Here is a 14,992-nt window from a genome sequence, read left to right as displayed (position 1 = left end):
ATTTTTCACCAGCAAGAGTTTAGTCATTTAGCGTCACATTAAACACAAGTTCAATCTACTAACCCACACACATGGAAATCAGTTCATCATGAGGCAGTGTCGTCTCACACATTCCCATATACACTTCACAAACACTGTACACACACTGGAAGTCAAACACTATCAAAGAATACAGAGTTGCTTTGCTTTTTGTCCAGAAATCCAGGTTCACTTAAAACAAAACGTCAATGGTGTACATGTCTGTGTTTCAGTCAGACTTCCAACATGAAGTTTTTAATTTTTATGTCTTTATTTCAGACAAAGGAAGCTCACATTTATACTCATGGTGAGTCGATATTTTTGGGAAAAGGTGTGTTGATGTTGTTTTAGCACCATGGACAGCACCATACTGTATGCCTATATGGATACATGTACATGAGAGAGAGAGAGAGACAGAGAGAGAGAGAGAGAGAGAGAGAGAGAGAGAGAGCATGTGTTTCTGAGTGTGCGTGTACGTGCGTGTATGTGTGCGCGCGCATGTGTGCATGCACATTTATGCCAACCAACGTACTTAGAAAATATGTACAGATGTGTCCGCCAGCATGGACAGCACCATGAATGTGTGTTCCTACTGTATATGCCTGTGTCTGTGTATAACCCACTGTCCAGTAGGTGTCACTATAGCACCAACAGCAGAGCATGTATATGCAGATTCTGTATTTGCGGGATAGCAAGCTTTTAGTCCAATTTGCACTTTCGATTTTTCTTGTTTTTTTTTTTTGTTTTGTTTTTTTTTTTTTTGTTTTTTGTTTGTTGTTTTGTTTTGGAGCATGAACAGGTGTGACACAGCAGTGCCACAGACTGACTGCCTCCATGCTACGCCGCACTGAAGCAGTCATTTCTGCAAAAGGATTCCCGACCAATACTGGGGTTAGGTTAGTACAAGTATTGAGTGCATAAGTGAACATAATTATTTAAAGGTTGACTTTTTTTGTATGAAAAACACTTTTCTTTTATTGGTTGGATGGAATATGCTAATTTTTTGAGACAGGGATTTTTGGTTTTTCTTTACTTTTTGGCCAAAATCATCAATATTAAAACAATAATGGCCTTGGACTACTTCAGTTGTGTGTAATGAATCTAACATATATGAAAGTCAAATGTTTATCAGTACATTACAGAAAACAATGCACTTTGTCACAATATGCAATTTTTTTGAGAAGGACCTGTTTATGTCTGCGTGTCCATGTACAACCCACTGTCCAGTAGGTGTCACTAGAGCACCAACAGCAGAGCATGTATATGCAGATTCTGTATTTGCGGGATTGCAAGCTTTTAGTCCAATTTGAAATTTAGATTTTCCTTCTTTTTTTTCTGAACATGAACAGGTTCCTGAAGAAAGTGTCACACAGCATGATATAATTAACTCATTCATTTTGTATAGGTTTACTCCATACCTTTGAATTTAGAAAAGGTTGAGAGCGATACTTTTTTACTGAACCGTGCTCTACATGGACCCATTTTGTGTCCACATCTAATCTCATCCATTAAACCAATTTTCCAAGTTGTGCTGCTCAGTAGTATCTTCTGAAATGTGGGAAGGCTAATCCACCCTCATCCTTGTGTGCACAGAGGACTTTGAGTCTCACTCTGGGCCGTTTGTTCTGCCAGATGAATTTGGAAACCAGCTGGTCAGAAATGTAAGAGTGACAGTGATCGGTGATGAGTTGAATTGAAATAGCAACATGGGCAAAATATTCATCCTGATAACTTCTACCCTTCCAGCTAAGGACACTTCAGCCTTACAGGACCACTGTTTCGAAGTTTGTTTGTTTTTTTTCGGAAAAATCCAACTTTTCTGTCAGTTTTTGTCCTGCAGTAAGAAATCAGTGAAATGAATGTTTTGAGCTGGTCTGGCCCATAAATGCCAGAGAGAGACAGATACGGTATTATATGTCAAACGAAAGATTTATGGCCCCCAATAAACCCCTCCCCTTGCCATTTGTCCACCATTTGTCCAGCGTATGTCCACTGCGCATTTGTCCCCCCCCCCCCCCCCCCCAAACTTCCTTCCGTCTGAGGTCTTTTGAAGTTTTTTACGACGGGTTAGGTGTTGACACATCTGAAGGGGTGAGTAGGAGCCAGACAGTCGGTTAGAGGGGGTGAATTTATATTGTACCCGGAGATGGCGGAGAAACGTGTTATGAAGAGGTTATATTACAAGCCGAGTCATCATGGTAGTTTCGGCGGGGTAGAAAGAAAGAAAGTTAGGGTGGAAGATGTGAAAGACTTTTTATCATCTCAAGACTCCTATACTCTGCATAAACCGGCTAGGATACATTTTCCAAGGAACAGAGTTTTTGTTACAAGACCTCTCAAACAGTTTCAGGCAGACCTTTGCGATAGGAAGACGGGCTCACCTTTGAGCGTGGTTGACAGATTTAACCGAACGCTAAAGACTAGAATTTCACTGCTAAGAACACCAGACGGTGCGTGGAAGTCCTACTAGACTTAGTAAAAAACTATAACAACACTCACCACAGCAGTATAAAAATGCGCCCGGCTGATGTGCTGAAGGGCCTTCAAGTGTTTCACAATTTGTACGGTACACCTACACCACGAGACAAGAGAAAACAAAAATTTAAGGCAGGATTTAAGGTCGGCGATGTTGTCAGAATATCCAAGTTGCGAGGGGCCTTCAATAAAAAAAAATACGAACAGAGTTTCACGGATTAAGTATTTACGGTGTCAGAATGCATTCTGCGTACTCCGCGTGTTTAAGATTATGACGGCGAAGTGATCGAAGGTTCATTCTGTGAGCCGGAGCTGCAGAAAGGGAAAAAAAAATAGACTCATTAACATTTAACTCATTAACATTTCTCAATCATACAATTTTCAAACAGTCTGTTAGATATTACATTTTACTACAAACAGATATGTCCGGGTGTCTGTAGCACTTTAGGTGGTTATATGACCTTTTTAAAGCTCTCCAGAGGTGAACCTAAAAATTATGATCTAAACAAGAAACTCAGGTTTCATCTTAACATGTAAAGCAAATAATCAAAAGTGTTACTATTTGTGACCTGAAGATAACCAAATCTGCTCCTAACTTGAAATTTTAAGTTGCTGCTCTCAAAACTCTGAAACATGTCGTGTCCTTTGTGATAAGCATCGTGAAATTCTCTGATATTTCCCAGTTAACGTGATCACTGGAAAACCTTCACATCCACCCAAGTTCTAATATATAGATCTGAAAATACAACTCAAAAGGAGGTAAGGTTTTTAAAAAAGTGTATAAAATACAAGAAAAGGTATAAATGAATAGTAAAATCATTCAAAGACAGAGTCTCATTCTAAATATTCAAAATAAAGCCACACAAACTTAATCAGGAAGCATAGACACGCGCTTGAATAAAAACAGAATAACTGGTTGATAATTTTCACAAACTCAAATTCAATTTTCTGTATAAGAGACAATAATGATGTTGTCGGTGTACGCCAAACAAAACCGAGTCAGCAGGTCATGTCAGCTTTGAAAGCTGCTGTCTCACAGCTGCAGCGTAGACGGTTGGACTGTCCAAAAAAAAAAAAAAAACAAACAACGTTAAACTTGTAAAGCGATATTGTTGGTCACAGAAGGTGAAACTAAACAAATCCAATGTATTCCTGTGTACAGCAGAATACAAATACACAACTGTGTACCATTTCACTCTGGCTGCTACTGATACTAAGATAGCATTAACATCTGGTACAACTGGAGTTAAAGGAATGATGCTGAAATTTATTTATTTTTCCTGTGCAAATCTGTACTTCTTTGTTCCTGGTTTCAAAATGGGGTTTATTGGTGTGGTGTTTGGAGACAGACATGACACTCTGCGGTTCAGCATCGTTTGAACCACTGGTCTGATCCCCAGTTCTTTTTCCTTTGATAAGAGATACTGTTTAACACAAACAGGATATTTCGCATAGTTAATTGTTGCTTGATAAGGTTCCACAGCCAGCAATCCTACATGATTTTCTTCCCCTTTCTAACAAATCCACAGAAACACTACCAAAGAACAAAATATGACAACCCCTTGTAAGAACAGCATTATATAAGAACAAAGAAAGAACAAATAAAGTGCTTAGTTTAAGAAACAAATACAATTATCAGCTTTACATACCTTTTTCCTGTAGCAATTTCTTTTCTGATCAGTCTCAACCAGCTGCACAAGAAACAGAATTTCAACTCAATATACATTTTGTCACTCTTTTTCTACTCTGACAGACAGTAATGCGCACAGCTTTACACACTCCGTGCTGCAGTTTGCACCACTGTTTTACATGATTTGCAAATACAGATTTTCTTCCCCTTTCTAACAAATCCACAGAAACATTACCAAAGAACAAAATATGACAACCCCTTGTAAGAGCAGCATTATATAAGAACAAAGAAAGAACAAAATAAAGTGCTTAGTTTAAGAAACAAATACAATCATCAGCTTTACATACCTTTTCCTGTAGCAATTTCTTTTCTGAACAGTCTCAACCAGCTGCACAAGAAACAGAATTTCAACTCAATATACATTTTCTCACTCTTTTTCTACTCTGACAGACAGTAATCACTCCGTACTGCAGTTTGCTCCACTGTTTTAGGTGGTGAAAAAGATTAGTTGTGCGTCAACTCTTGCCTGTATCTTGTTTAAAGCACACCCTACATATAACGTGACTCTGTTGCCCGTCTGATACTTTAAAACTGAACCATCTCTGAATTACTGAGCCACTGTTTTTCTGTTTTACTGAATGGGGTTTTTATTGGGGTGTTGTTTGGAGACACACAATGACTCCCTGTTTCAACAGTGTTTGAACCACTGGTCTGATCACCATTTCTTTTTCCATTTGATCAGGGATACTGTTTTAACAAACAGGATATTTTGCATAGTTAATTGTTGCTTGATAAGGTTCCATATCCAGCAGTCCTACATGATCTGCGTGCTGTGTCCACAATCTAGATGGAACAGACGCTCAAACTGACAGAGGTTGTAACAACACATCCAGCTGAATGAACTTCTGCTTTCATTGTATTTTGCAGGATTTTAATGAACAAAAATGCAAAGTGTCCTCATCATACGACCAAACAATAACATTTTAGTTGCTATCTTCATCATCTGGTTGTCTATGAAGAAACTGGTAACAAATGTCAAGCATTTTAGTCCCCGTACTGTCCCAGTGATCACTTGTAACTGCACTTTGAAGTTTTTACGATGGGTTAGGTGTTGAGGAGATGAGTAGGAGCAAGACAGACGGATAGAGGGGGGTGAATTTATATTGTACTCACAGATGGCAGAAAAGCGTGCCATGAAGAAAGTTAGGGTGGAAGATGTGAAAGATTTTTTTATCATCTCAAGACACCTATACTCTGCATAAACCAACTAGGGTACATTTTCCAAGGAACAGAGTTTTTGTTTCAAGACCTCTCAAACAGTTTCAGGCAGACCTTTGCGATAGGAAGACGGGCTCACCTTTCCTCCTCTCCTCTCTTTCATCCTCTGGTTGTCTATGAAGAAACTGGTAAGAAATGTCAAGCATTTTAGCTACTGTCCCAATGATCATTTGTAACTGCACAGATGAATGGTTCAATGTTTCCGTGCACATCTTTTAATAATAACATCAGTCCCTCTGGAGAGAGACAAACAGTATTTGTGGACTTTGTCCGAGAATGGTTTATCTACTGGTCTGCTTGACAGAACGCTAATGTTCTGATTCCCTCTATTGTGAACAGTCAAGTCACCACATCAACATTTAGCAAAACAGAGGCTGCTTTTTGCCAAACAGTGAAATACTGTCCTACCGTCTGATGTATGTTTGGAATGTTTTACTGTTACTCACTCTGGAGCACAAACGCTATATAATCTTAATTTTGATAGCATATCTTTTCCTAATATTGAAAACATTTCTAAATCACAAACACATGTTGAAATTTCCAGCCATCTCTCTCGACCGATAACAGTTTTGACAGCGGTTCTCTTGGTGGGACACCAGAAATGCTGACAGTTTGAACAGTGAACGTAATGGACAGTATATCTCCTGTTGACGAATACAAGAGAGAAATGCACCTACATTTATGAGAAACTTTTTTGGTTTCCCTTTAATGTTTAAACAAATCTTTGGTATTTCTACCGGTGTGTTTGAAACTTGTGCCTGAATAACCATCATTATTATTATTATTTGATCACCGTCAGCGTACCAATACTGTCGGCCTCTTCATTGTGTAGAAGTTTTTCTCCACAGAAATGAAACTGGTCTCTGTTCTGGTGTAATGTTTGTCTTTGGTACTTGTTGAGTTTTGGCCTTGATTCAACACTTGTGGCACTCCGGTGGGTCTAGCTACTTTAGCTTCATCTCTTTATTTCTTTTCCTTTGCTCACAGTCTCTGGTAATGGCATGTATCATTGAGGTTTCTTCACCCTTGCCAGTGTTTGATCATTAGTATTATTATAATAACCCCGGCCCCTAAATCGTCGTTGATTTGGTCTCATCCTGTCTCGTCCTCATCCTCTGAAGCCTGGTAGTGTTGATACAAACGGTCTAGACTCTCCCAGAGTTGTGTATTGTACAGCACGAATCTTAGATTTTTTTTTTTTTTTGCAAACAATCCAGTTGCATCTAATTCTCTAGTCCTTTTTTAGTAATTCCACAGGACTCAATGAAAACACGTCAGGGGTTGCTAATTCTTTAAAGTATCAGCATCCTGTGTTCCCACTCCATTAATGATCATTGACACAAAGAAAGGTTCGGCTTTATGCGACACTTTTAATTTGACCATTTCTTTCCAACATTTAAGAAATCTTTCTGCATATTCAGACACCTGTTCATCAGTCCGTTTCATCTGCTAAAGTAAGAAGCTTTTCCATAACTTTGTCATGTATCGTTCACCATAAAGTCCACTCATTTGAGAACAGGAATTCCAGAGCAGTTTCTCAGCATGATCTATTTGCACAGGGGGGTTACTGACTCCATCGTAAGAATAAAGATTGCTTCACTAAGGAGCAGGAAATGGCTGTAGTACAGGCCTGCAAGAATGCCCCGGAATACAACTGGCCCCCAAAAACAGCAAAACGGATCGATACTCAGATGCTTTAAAGAACATTCTGTGACAAGACACGGAACGAGGGAATCTAATCTAACTTATTTCTTTCATCCGTTTGTCAACTTCTCTGATTGACCTGACCATACTAAATACACATTGGGAAAAAACTCTGTGGAAAACCACAAATGCGTCAACTGACGCAAACAAATGGCTTTAGCACCTCTGCATGGTGAGGCTGTAAGGCCTTATTTGTACTCACTTCCAGAATCAGCAGCTGTAGCGAGCTTCAAACACTCACAGCCAGACCGAGCGTCTCTACAGGCCTGATGTGCTTCTCACCTCCAGAGAATCATCGTCAGCGTCCAAGTTCCTTCAACTTCCTTAAATCAGACACAAAATACGCGTCTCTCTGCTTTTCTTCACCTAGACAGGACGCCACACTGTCAAATGACTTCCTCAGATCAGAACACACACACACACACACACACACACACACACACACACACACACACACACACACACACACTTACGGTTGGGTCGTAAATGGTTCGGCAGATGAGGGCAGGTCGATGAAGGGGGGTAGAATGCTTTTTTCAACCACCGTTTTGTCAGTCATGTTTTTTCAGAAACACTGAAAGAAAACCAGATTCTTTTTTTGTTGTTTTATTTAAAAAAACCACACGCACAAAACAATTTTTTCTACCAAGTAGGAGGGAAAAAGGATTTCTATTGCAACAACACATCATCAGTAGGGTAAAACTAACTTGTCTCATGACGGACATGAAACTGAAAAGGAACACACAATTTAAAGTTTCTTTAAAGTTAAGAACAGTATGCCCAGCTACAAAGAAATGATGACATGCAAAACTAAAAATAAGATTAGATGGAAAAAACAATACTGAACACATCAGGACAGCTCCAGGCCTGCCTCAGTTCTCATTCCAGCATTCTTTCACAATTCCAAGCTCACCAATTTTCACAACATCCAGTCCGATCAGATTGTCGTACACATCTGCAAAAGTTTCCACAAACTTTTCTTTGGATCTCATCTCTCTCAGCAAAGTCTCTGCCACAGTTTTGACTCGCACATCGTCGATTTTAATGTTGCGCATGAATAACAAACATTGAATAGCAGGAATGAAACGGTCGGTACACAGTTTTTCCATCAGACGGCGAAAGTGAGTTTGATAGAAATATTCGTCCACCTGCTGTAAACAAGGATGCTGTTTCTCATTCGGATGTCTGATCTGACACCCGTAGCAAAGCTCTTCCCGGTACTTGTGAGTCACAATGTCCAGCAGATGGATGACCGCTGTTTTGACGGTTTTGATGATGGCCGAGGGCATCCACCCGTCCAGCTCATCTTCGGATTCCTCAACCTCTGGAGTGTCAGGAGGCGAAGATGCTGGTTCCGGCTCCACAAAATCGTCAGAGTCGGGGATTTGGGATTCATCCACTTGAAGGTCTCCGCCGTCAGCGCTCACCTCCCTGCTTCGATCCTCATCATCTCCCAGGGACCCTGGATCCGGGTCGCAGGTCTCGGGAATGGTGTACAGCGATCGAGAGGGACCCGGCTGAGAGTCAGGGTCCGGGGAGATCAAATTCGACGATTCATCCGCAAACATGTTGATGGGGTACTCCACCAACGGAGTTCTGCTCCACAGCGGATCGATGAGGACGCGAGAGCTGGTTCTACGGATACTCCTGATGTTCTCCATATCTTCTTGATGTGGAATGATCGATCGCAGTCTCTATAATGTGTACGGGTGGCAGGAAGGTCCGTGGGGCGGGGTTAAGCAGAAAAACTGGTAGGATCGTGGACGTGGTGAACTAAAAGCTGGAGGATTGAATGGAGGCCGAAGGAAACAGGTTTTTTTTAACCGCTAGAAGGTCTTTCCAGTAGCAGCAGCTGCGAAAAAGTGAGCCGATTTTATCGTCCGGTCCTCCAAACCTTTCCTTCCATGCGACCAGCGGGACATTTAGCAGTGTATGGAATACGCCGCAGCTGGTATTAAAGGTCTCCAAAGAAAACTCCTCCGAGCCTTTTTTCCCTTCGTAGCAACAAATGCAGGCGCGAAAGCACATAGTGCCTGAAACACCCGCTCTGGACTGCCACGCAATGCTGTAAAGCACTTTTTTTTTCCAAGAAGGAGACCCCGTTTGTGCATCACCCTCCACGGACTCATGCTTCAGAGGCCGACCTGGTGTCAGCGTTGGATCGACGGACTTCGCGCCACCTTCATCAGGGTTTGCCCGAAAATGTCGAACAATCATGTGATACAGTACACCCCAGTCGTTGGAGTTCAGCATCGCTATAGAAGGTACAGCTCCCTGCTTTTCACCCTCACCTCGCTGATAGAGGCAAAGCTCCCCCGTCGTATATTTGAACACGTAGCCCCATGCACCACGCCGTCCGTACGGTTTCAGCGGCCATTCTTCCTTCAACGATTCCAATGGACGGAGCTGGGTCCGAAGCAGGTGCATCACATGCTTCTTGGGCGCATTCGGGATGATCGGCGTCTCTTCGTACACCATGATTGGTGTGTCCCGGATGATCGGTATGTGAATTCTTTCCTGAGCCATTTTTTTTCTTCCGAACTCTGTATTTTTTAATTGGAGTGATCCAACACGGGCTTGATGTATTTAACGACGCGTTTAAATAGAGACCCTTCTATAGGGAGCCCCTTCTATAGGGAGGGCGAGAGGAGGGCCCACAGGACTTCAGCGTTTTTATTTTTTCCTCCTTTCCCCCACCTCCACTGAGTCAGCATGGGGGAGGGTGTGTGTGTGTGTGTGTGTGTGTGTGTGTGTGTGTGTGTGTGTGTGTGTGTGTGTGTTCTGATCTGAGGAAGTCATTTGACAGTGTGGCGTCCTGTCTAGGTGAAGAAAAGCAGAGAGACGCGTATTTTGTGTCTGATTTAAGGAAGTTGAAGGAACTTGGACGCTGACGATGATTCTCTGGAGGTGAGAAGCACATCAGGCCTGTAGAGACGCTCGGTCTGGCTGTGAGTGTTTGAAGCTCGCTACAGCTGCTGATTCTGGAAGTGAGTACAAATAAGGCCTTACAGCCTCACCATGCAGAGGTGCTAAAGCCATTTGTTTGCGTCAGTTGACGCATTTGTGGTTTTCCACAGAGTTTTTTCCCAATGTGTATTTAGTATGGTCAGGTCAATCAGAGAAGTTGACAAACGGATGAAAGAAATAAGTTAGATTAGATTCCCTCGTTCCGTGTCTTGTCACAGAATGTTCTTTAAAGCATCTGAGTATCGATCCGTTTTGCTGTTTTTGGGGGCCAGTTGTATTCCGGGGCATTCTTGCAGGCCTGTACTACAGCCATTTCCTGCTCCTTAGTGAAGCAATCTTTATTCTTACGATGGAGTCAGTAACCCCCCTGTGCAAATAGATCATGCTGAGAAACTGCTCTGGAATTCCTGTTCTCAAATGAGTGGACTTTATGGTGAACGATACATGACAAAGTTATGGAAAAGCTTCTTACTTTAGCAGATGAAACGGACTGATGAACAGGTGTCTGAATATGCAGAAAGATTTCTTAAATGTTGGAAAGAAATGGTCAAATTAAAAGTGTCGCATAAAGCCGAACCTTTCTTTGTGTCAATGATCATTAATGGAGTGGGAACACAGGATGCTGATACTTTAAAGAATTAGCAACCCCTGACGTGTTTTCATTGAGTCCTGTGGAATTACTAAAAAAGGACTAGAGAATTAGATGCAACTGGATTGTTTGCAAAAAAAAAAAAAAATCTAAGATTCGTGCTGTACAATACACAACTCTGGGAGAGTCTAGACCGTTTGTATCAACACTACCAGGCTTCAGAGGATGAGGACGAGACAGGATGAGACCAAATCAACGACGATTTAGGGGCCGGGGTTATTATAATAATACTAATGATCAAACACTGGCAAGGGTGAAGAAACCTCAATGATACATGCCATTACCAGAGACTGTGAGCAAAGGAAAAGAAATAAAGAGATGAAGCTAAAGTAGCTAGACCCACCGGAGTGCCACAAGTGTTGAATCAAGGCCAAAACTCAACAAGTACCAAAGACAAACATTACACCAGAACAGAGACCAGTTTCATTTCTGTGGAGAAAAACTTCTACACAATGAAGAGGCCGACAGTATTGGTACGCTGACGGTGATCAAATAATAATAATAATGATGGTTATTCAGGCACAAGTTTCAAACACACCGGTAGAAATACCAAAGATTTGTTTAAACATTAAAGGGAAACCAAAAAAGTTTCTCATAAATGTAGGTGCATTTCTCTCTTGTATTCGTCAACAGGAGATATACTGTCCATTACGTTCACTGTTCAAACTGTCAGCATTTCTGGTGTCCCACCAAGAGAACCGCTGTCAAAACTGTTATCGGTCGAGAGAGATGGCTGGAAATTTCAACATGTGTTTGTGATTTAGAAATGTTTTCAATATTAGGAAAAGATATGCTATCAAAATTAAGATTATATAGCGTTTGTGCTCCAGAGTGAGTAACAGTAAAACATTCCAAACATACATCAGACGGTAGGACAGTATTTCACTGTTTGGCAAAAAGCAGCCTCTGTTTTGCTAAATGTTGATGTGGTGACTTGACTGTTCACAATAGAGGGAATCAGAACATTAGCGTTCTGTCAAGCAGACCAGTAGATAAACCATTCTCGGACAAAGTCCACAAATACTGTTTGTCTCTCTCCAGAGGGACTGATGTTATTATTAAAAGATGTGCACGGAAACATTGAACCATTCATCTGTGCAGTTACAAATGATCATTGGGACAGTAGCTAAAATGCTTGACATTTCTTACCAGTTTCTTCATAGACAACCAGAGGATGAAAGAGAGGAGAGGAGGAAAGGTGAGCCCGTCTTCCTATCGCAAAGGTCTGCCTGAAACTGTTTGAGAGGTCTTGAAACAAAAACTCTGTTCCTTGGAAAATGTACCCTAGTTGGTTTATGCAGAGTATAGGTGTCTTGAGATGATAAAAAAATCTTTCACATCTTCCACCCTAACTTTCTTCATGGCACGCTTTTCTGCCATCTGTGAGTACAATATAAATTCACCCCCCTCTATCCGTCTGTCTTGCTCCTACTCATCTCCTCAACACCTAACCCATCGTAAAAACTTCAAAGTGCAGTTACAAGTGATCACTGGGACAGTACGGGGACTAAAATGCTTGACATTTGTTACCAGTTTCTTCATAGACAACCAGATGATGAAGATAGCAACTAAAATGTTATTGTTTGGTCGTATGATGAGGACACTTTGCATTTTTGTTCATTAAAATCCTGCAAAATACAATGAAAGCAGAAGTTCATTCAGCTGGATGTGTTGTTACAACCTCTGTCAGTTTGAGCGTCTGTTCCATCTAGATTGTGGACACAGCACGCAGATCATGTAGGACTGCTGGATATGGAACCTTATCAAGCAACAATTAACTATGCAAAATATCCTGTTTGTTAAAACAGTATCCCTGATCAAATGGAAAAAGAAATGGTGATCAGACCAGTGGTTCAAACACTGTTGAAACAGGGAGTCATTGTGTGTCTCCAAACAACACCCCAATAAAAACCCCATTCAGTAAAACAGAAAAACAGTGGCTCAGTAATTCAGAGATGGTTCAGTTTTAAAGTATCAGACGGGCAACAGAGTCACGTTATATGTAGGGTGTGCTTTAAACAAGATACAGGCAAGAGTTGACGCACAACTAATCTTTTTCACCACCTAAAACAGTGGAGCAAACTGCAGTACGGAGTGATTACTGTCTGTCAGAGTAGAAAAAGAGTGAGAAAATGTATATTGAGTTGAAATTCTGTTTCTTGTGCAGCTGGTTGAGACTGTTCAGAAAAGAAATTGCTACAGGAAAAGGTATGTAAAGCTGATGATTGTATTTGTTTCTTAAACTAAGCACTTTATTTTGTTCTTTCTTTGTTCTTATATAATGCTGCTCTTACAAGGGGTTGTCATATTTTGTTCTTTGGTAATGTTTCTGTGGATTTGTTAGAAAGGGGAAGAAAATCTGTATTTGCAAATCATGTAAAACAGTGGTGCAAACTGCAGCACGGAGTGTGTAAAGCTGTGCGCATTACTGTCTGTCAGAGTAGAAAAAGAGTGACAAAATGTATATTGAGTTGAAATTCTGTTTCTTGTGCAGCTGGTTGAGACTGATCAGAAAAGAAATTGCTACAGGAAAAAGGTATGTAAAGCTGATAATTGTATTTGTTTCTTAAACTAAGCACTTTATTTGTTCTTTCTTTGTTCTTATATAATGCTGTTCTTACAAGGGGTTGTCATATTTTGTTCTTTGGTAGTGTTTCTGTGGATTTGTTAGAAAGGGGAAGAAAATCATGTAGGATTGCTGGCTGTGGAACCTTATCAAGCAACAATTAACTATGCGAAATATCCTGTTTGTGTTAAACAGTATCTCTTATCAAAGGAAAAAGAACTGGGGATCAGACCAGTGGTTCAAACGATGCTGAACCGCAGAGTGTCATGTCTGTCTCCAAACACCACACCAATAAACCCCATTTTGAAACCAGGAACAAAGAAGTACAGATTTGCACAGGAAAAATAAATAAATTTCAGCATCATTCCTTTAACTCCAGTTGTACCAGATGTTAATGCTATCTTAGTATCAGTAGCAGCCAGAGTGAAATGGTACACAGTTGTGTATTTGTATTCTGCTGTACACAGGAATACATAGGATTTGTTTAGTTTCACCTTCTGTGACCAACAATATCGCTTTACAAGTTTAACGTTGTTTGTTTTTTTTTTTTTTTTTGGACAGTCCAACCGTCTACGCTGCAGCTGTGAGACAGCAGCTTTCAAAGCTGACATGACCTGCTGACTCGGTTTTGTTTGGCGTACACCGACAACATCATTATTGTCTCTTATACAGAAAATTGAATTTGAGTTTGTGAAAATTATCAACCAGTTATTCTGTTTTTATTCAAGCGCGTGTCTATGCTTCCTGATTAAGTTTGTGTGGCTTTATTTTGAATATTTAGAATGAGACTCTGTCTTTGAATGATTTTACTATTCATTTATACCTTTTCTTGTATTTTATACACTTTTTTAAAAACCTTACCTCCTTTTGAGTTGTATTTTCAGATCTATATATTAGAACTTGGGTGGATGTGAAGGTTTTCCAGTGATCACGTTAACTGGGAAATATCAGAGAATTTCACGATGCTTATCACAAAGGACACGACATGTTTCAGAGTTTTGAGAGCAGCAACTTAAAATTTCAAGTTAGGAGCAGATTTGGTTATCTTCAGGTCACAAATAGTAACACTTTTGATTATTTGCTTTACATGTTAAGATGAAACCTGAGTTTCTTGTTTAGATCATAATTTTTAGGTTCACCTCTGGAGAGCTTTAAAAAGGTCATATAACCACCTAAAGTGCTACAGACACCCGGACATATCTGTTTGTAGTAAAATGTAATATCTAACAGACTGTTTGAAAATTGTATGATTGAGAAATGTTAATGAGTTAAATGTTAATGAGTCTATTTTTTTTTCCCTTTCTGCAGCTCCGGCTCACAGAATGAACCTTCGATCACTTCGCCGTCATAATCTTAAACACGCGGAGTACGCAGAATGCATTCTGACACCGTAAATACTTAATCCGTGAAACTCTGTTCGTATTTTTTTTTATTGAAGGCCCCTCGCAACTTGGATATTCTGACAACATCGCCGACCTTAAATCCTGCCTTAAATTTTTGTTTTCTCTTGTCTCGTGGTGTAGGTGTACCGTACAAATTGTGAAACACTTGAAGGCCCTTCAGCACATCAGCCGGGCGCATTTTTATACTGCTGTGGTGAGTGTTGTTATAGTTTTTTACTAAGTCTAGTAGGACTTCCACGCACCGTCTGGTGTTCTTAGCAGTGAAATTCTAGTCTTTAGCGTTCGGTTAAATCTGTCAACCA

Source organism: Salarias fasciatus, chromosome 13, assembly GCF_902148845.1.
Source record: "Salarias fasciatus chromosome 13, fSalaFa1.1, whole genome shotgun sequence".
In the NCBI taxonomy this organism is placed as follows: domain Eukaryota; kingdom Metazoa; phylum Chordata; class Actinopteri; order Blenniiformes; family Blenniidae; genus Salarias; species Salarias fasciatus.
The sequence above is the reverse complement of the archived record's forward strand: the minus strand, read 5'-3'. Positions refer to the sequence as shown.